This window comes from Ictidomys tridecemlineatus, chromosome 3 (genome assembly GCF_052094955.1).
Source record: "Ictidomys tridecemlineatus isolate mIctTri1 chromosome 3, mIctTri1.hap1, whole genome shotgun sequence".
In the NCBI taxonomy this organism is placed as follows: Eukaryota; Metazoa; Chordata; class Mammalia; order Rodentia; family Sciuridae; genus Ictidomys; species Ictidomys tridecemlineatus.
The window spans coordinates 147,995,994-148,001,993 of record NC_135479.1 but is presented as its reverse complement, the minus strand read 5'-3'; the positions used below and the strand labels follow the sequence as shown (position 1 = coordinate 148,001,993).

The following is a 6,000-nucleotide window of genomic DNA, read 5'->3' as shown; positions in this document are numbered from 1 at the left end:
CTCACATCCATCTCCTTGCTCCCCATGTATCTGCCTGCCTTAGTTCTAGTGATTGGCACAGTCATAATTCAGTATTTTATTCACTTTCACACAAAATCACACTAGATTTTGATCTAGATTCAAATGAACTTTCCTCCAGTGGTTAAAGTACAGAGACCCTCAGACACATCAAATGTGCTCCCAAATAGACAAGGCAGACACTTGCAACGTTCCTCCTTTCTGTGTTTTTCAGTGAAGACACAGGAGAAGAAAAAGGAAGGGGACATAATGACAGTAAATACGGTAATCTCTTGGTTTGCTAGTTCAAGTGCTGGACTTGGGACTTAGGAGTGCCAAATGGGGGCCACTTGGAACCTACAGTGGACCTGGGCTGAAAGGCAGGCGAGAGACAGTTTAGCTCATTTCCGGGAACCTTTTAGCCTAAGATCAGCACGGGAAGGAGAAGCACTGCCCTTTCTTCAGCAGGAGCCTCAGCCTCTCCCTGTGAGCCCAGAGCCCAGCGTTCCCTCCTGCGAAATGCAAGAAAGGAATGCAATCCTCCTGTCTGTAACAAGGCAGCTGCTTCAGGTGTGTTGAGCTTTTGCTAGATCCTTTGCTCTCCTGGCTGTTCAAAGTGGACCCCAAGGGAGAAGTCAGAGCAAACAGGTTGCAGCCTAGCAGGTATGTTTTTTCTTTTCTTTCTCTTTTACAGGGGACCAACTGCTCCATGCCAAAGGTGTGTGGGCACACAACCGGATTTTGCATTTGAGGTCAACATTGTAGCTGTGAATCATGTTGGTCTTGCTGATCTCATTATTTCCAGGTTGGAAAAAAAAATACATGTAGAAAATCACTCAATGGGGCTGGGGATGTGGCTGGGCTGTGGATGTGGCTCAAGCAGTAGCGCGTTCGCCTGACGTGCGTGCGACCCAGATTCGATCCTCAGCACCACATACAAACAAAGATGTTGTGTCCGCCAAAAACTAGAAAATAAATATTGAAAAATTATCTCTCTCTCACACTCTCTCTTTAAAAAAAAAAAAAGAAAGAAAAGAAAAGAAAATCACTCAATGTTGAACCCTGTTGCCCCTGCCCCCTGGGCACATGCTTACCTTCTAAAGAAATAATCACAGTGGAAACCTCAACTTTGCTTGAATTATCATGAGACAAATAAACAGCAAACCCCCTCTTTTTGACAGGGCTGGAGTCCTCTGATCCAGAAAACACTAGTTTCAAAATGTAGGGGGCCAGGAACAACTCTGCCCTAGTTCCTCTTGCCTTGCTGAGTTAGTGTGGGCAACACCCCCAGGGCCAAGCCCAGTAACATGACAGTCACAAGACCTCATCACCTCATTCAGGGGTCCCTCAGAGCCATGCACAGCCCTGTGGCTGAGTCGACTTGGGACCACTGAGTTTCTACCTGAGCTTATATAGGAGGACCTTTTCCCAGCGGACCCACTCTTTAATTCAGGTGTTCAGTGCCACCAGGCCCTCCTCCTTCTCCATACCCAGGGGCATTGCATTAAAGTCATTCTGCATCTGGGACTAGTCAGGAGGCCACTGAACCTAATTTGATGAGTCAGCTGTGACACCTCCCTTCTCCATGGATGGCTGTGTGACTGTTGCTGGGAAGGTCAGTGTTCACCACTGAGATGAAAATGTGACCAGATTATCTCCACAGAGAGGAGTGTTTGCTCTCCCACAATATGACCAGAGTCTAAAGTATTCTAAGCAAGGCCTTGGAGGCTATGGCTTATTTAATCAATTGGTTAATAGGGAAGGCGATTTTTCTGTACAAGAAGATACTTCGAAATGTTTTAGTTATATAATACACTTAGTCTAAGCCAGGAATGGGCAAACTATGGCTCACAGGCCAAATCTGACCCACCCCAACTTTTTTATAAATAAACTTTTATTGGCTGGGCCTGGTGGTGCAGATTACGCCTGTAACCCCAGCGACTTGGAAGGCTGAGGCAACAGGATCTCTAGTTTGAGGCCAGCCTTAGTGAAACCATCTCCAAATAGGCTGATGGAGTGAGACTCAAATTAAAAAATAAATAAATAAAAAGGGCTGGTGATGTAGCCCAGTGGTAAAGTGCACCTGGGTTCAATCCCGGGTATGAAAACAAACAAACAAACAAACAAAAAAAACCCAAACTTTTATTGGAACACAGCCAGGTTTATTCTTTATGCACTGTGTATGGCTGCTTTTGCCCTACAACAGCGGAAATGAATAATAGAAAAGGAAACTCTATGGCTCCTTAAGTGCAATATACTGCCTAACTCATCACAGAAAACGCCAACTCCTACTCTAAATGCAATGGACTTGATCCTAAGTTATTATGGAATATTCATAATAGACAACTACAAAAGTGACTAAACTATTTTTTGTAGATAATCACTTTTTTCTTCTAAGTTATAGATGGACACAATACCTTTATTTTATTTGTTGTTGTTGTTGTTCTTTTTTTTTTTTAATGTGGTGCCAGTGATCAAACCTGGTGCCTCATGCATGCTAGACAAGCGCTGTACCCCTAAGCCACAACCCCAGACCCAATAATCACTTTTTAAATTATAAAACAATACATGATTACATGCTCTTTGTAAAATGAAAATGCAGTATAAAACTAAAAATTCTCCTTTGGCCATCCTGCCACTCCTAAGTCCCTGCCCCCGACAAAGCAGCAAGTGTGATGTGTTTAATGCAAGACCTTTTCTTTGCATTTGTATCTACTAATAAATATATTTGGCATCACGTCATTGTCATTCCGCATTTCCTCTCAACATGACATGGAGACTTACATATCCATGCAGAACGCTTCCTCATTTTATGTCTGTTTATATAACCATTTCCTTTTTTGATAGATGGTTAGGCTTTTTCCAATTTTCCAGATTTACCAATGAATCTCAGTTTATGTCTGCTTGTTCAACTATGAAAGCGTTTCTCTGGAAGGTACTGGGAAGTTGAACCACTGCACCACCGCATATGTGTGGTTCAGTTTTTGATTCTGTCAAGCAGCTCTCTGCAGTGCTTATCCCAGATCGTACTCCACTGGCAGAGGAAGGTGGTTCCTGCTCCTCTACACCCTAAACAATGCTTGCTGATTATTCAACAGTTCATTATTATTTTCCATTTGGATGTGTGAGAATGACAACCCATTATTTTAATATTTTAATTTCCCTGATTATTATGGAGGCTGAGCATTCTTTTCATTTAACTCTTAATCTTTGTATTTTCTTTTCTTGAATTGTCTGTTCATATCCTTAGCCATTCTTATGTTGGGTTTTTCCACACATTTGTAGGAGTTTTAATATTTATTTTTTATTTTTATTTTTTTTGGCGGGGGCAGGGTACCGGGGACTGAACTCAGGGGCACTCAACCACTGAGCCACATCCCCAGCCCTATTTTGTATTTTATTTAGAGACAGGGTCTCACTTGGTTGCTTAATGCCTCACTTTTGCTGAGGCTGGTTTTGAATTTGTGATTCTCCTGCCTCAGCCTCCTGAGCCGCTGGGATTACCTGCGTGCGCCACTGCACCCACTTGATATTTATTCTTGATGCTAATCCTTTGAAACATAAATCCACATTTAACATTGTTACTTGTTTTTAAACTTTTGTTTGTATCATATTTTTGCAGAATTTTCTACCATTGTTGTAGTTGTTGTTATTTTGATGTTGTTGAATCTATCAGTTTTCTCCTTTTGTATTTTATTTCTGAGTCTTATTTAAGAAAGCTTTCTCAGCTTCCAAGATTATGAAGGTATTTTGGCATGCTTTTTTAAAATTATTTTTTAAATTATTTTTTAAAACAATTTTATCATTTAAAAAATTGTTCTCTGATGGGCTGGGGATGTGGCTCAAGTGGTAGCGCGCTCACCTGGCATGCATGCGGCCCAGGGTTCTATCCTCAGCACCACATACGAATAAAGATGTTGTGTCCGCCGAAAACTAAAAAATAAATATTAAAAAAATTGTTCTTTGACCCACCTAGAACTTATTTCAATAAATTATTCCAGTAGCATTTATTGAAAAGTTCATCTTTTCCACATTTACTTGAAATGTCACCTGTCTCATGTAGTAAATTCTCACACATTTATTTCTGGATACTCCATACTCTTATATTAATTGCCTCTTCCTGAACCAGTTTCCATTATAGCTTCTGTCTTTTCTAACTGACATTTTTTTCCTAATATGTAGGAAATCTCTTTGGGTTTTTGATATTTTATCTGGTTATCTTTCTGAATTGACTTTAATAGTTGGTGCTTATCCCAGATCATACTCCCACCCGCAGAAGAAGGGATCCCTTTGGAATTTCTGGATGGACAACTGTATTATCTATGCACAGTGAGAGTTTTGTTCCTTCCTTTCTTAGCTTAAATTTTTTTTTTCCTTATTGACTTTTTTGTCCCTTGAGTACAATGTTGAGCATTAACTCCCGAGGATCATCTTAGGGCTGATGCATAAGTTTGCGGGTTGTACAGTGTATGACTGTACGGTTCATAAAACTTAGATGTTGGGCATTATTGTCATGGACCCAATTTTAATCCATTTTTATCTCATACTGTGAACCCATGTTTCCTGGAAACTTTGTGCGGTTCTTTAATGTTGGAGTTGAAACTGCTTCCCTCCAGATTTATATTTGCTTTTGCCAGGAGCCTGGGGACATTACCAACTGGAACAATCATAACTTTGGATTTACCGACCACACAAGGAGTATAAATTCTAACTGAAACCTACCTAATAATAGGCTTGTTGTTAGAAATTTTCAAAGAAATTCCCCTCACCCCTATTTTATCCAGAACCAAGTCTGAGAAGCACATGGATTGCTGTGTCTCTTTCTGTGAGAGTCCTATTGAGGATACAGCCTATAGGGTGACCTGATCTTATGCTGAGCTCTTGATCTGACCTCCTCCTCTGCAACGTTAGGCCCCAGGCTGTGTCTCCTGTTCTCGCGTCAACACCCAGGCTGCAGGCCTCTAGGAGTCTAGATAGCCCAGGAGGATCCCTGGCTCCCCTTCTAACTTCCCTGGCTTAGCATATCTTATACATTTTGGCCTTTCTAGACCTCCTTTACTTTCCTATCAGCTCAGTCATGAAGTAAAAACAATATTTAAAACAACTCTCTGGTATTTTTAGGAGTGCTGTATCAGTGCTGTATCTCTAAACACTTTCTCCATCTTAGTCCCAGGAATAAAATCTCTATTTTTAACTCTAATGAAGCTTATTCTAATGTTTTCATAATAAGATGTATAGTAAAACTTTTTGTTAACTATTCTGTGTCAAGTTAATGAAATTCTCTTCTATTCCTTCTTACTAACCAAGAGTTTTCAAATCATGAATAGGTATTGAGTTTTATTAAGTAATTTTCAGTATCTATTAATTTCCTCATCTTATTTTTGAATGGGAGAAAAAGAATCGTTTTTTCCCTTCAACCCTCTTGAGATTGTGCTGGGAGAGTCCAATAAGATGACAGATTAACAAGAGAAAAACAAGCAAATTTATAAACATGTAGTGTCTATGACACAGGAAGAAAGCAACTCTCTCTGGAAAGTGATGCTCAAAGCAGTAGTTAGGAACTCTGCCTTAATATTTCAGCAAAGAACAGTGACATCTTAGAATAACAACAAGGCAAAGGGGCGAACAGTTTCAGGGTTCCAATGATGGGAAAACTGTGGGAAGGAGTGAAGTCTGTTCCTATATTCCTTTTGCCCTATTTGTGTGTCAGAAGTGCTAAGAAGTGTTCTCCAGTAAAGGAGGACTTAAAATCTATCTGTAGGATGGAAAATGGGGAAGGAAGTGAGAAAGACCTTTTGTCTTAGTAATTGTCCTGCTTTTAGGCAAACTGAACAAAGCAGAACATCTCCCTTAGTTTTAATTGTCTTCAGTCCAACAATCTTCAACATTTTAGGAAGACATGTTTTGGTTTCTTTAATTTTCATTGTGAATGGACTCTTAGATAGCTCATCCAGGTGTGATGGAATCAGAGATAACCCAATAGCCATTAGGACCCTTGGAAGG

At 40.3% G+C, this 6,000-nt stretch overlaps 1 protein-coding gene across 2 annotated transcripts in view; it reads left to right on the top strand.

Moving 5' to 3' along the window:
• The first annotated feature begins 339 nt into the window (after positions 1–339).
• The window catches only part of Nr1i2 (nuclear receptor subfamily 1 group I member 2), a 35,779-nt gene continuing 30,118 nt past the window's right edge, over positions 340–6,000 (top strand). Inside the window, exon 1 of one of the 2 annotated variants that reach the window (XM_078044155.1) lies at positions 340–567. The gene's annotated coding sequence lies outside the window, so the exon portion shown is untranslated. Of the gene's footprint in view, positions 661–6,000 lie in introns of both variants that reach the window. The other variant, XM_078044154.1, reaches the window with a different exon arrangement.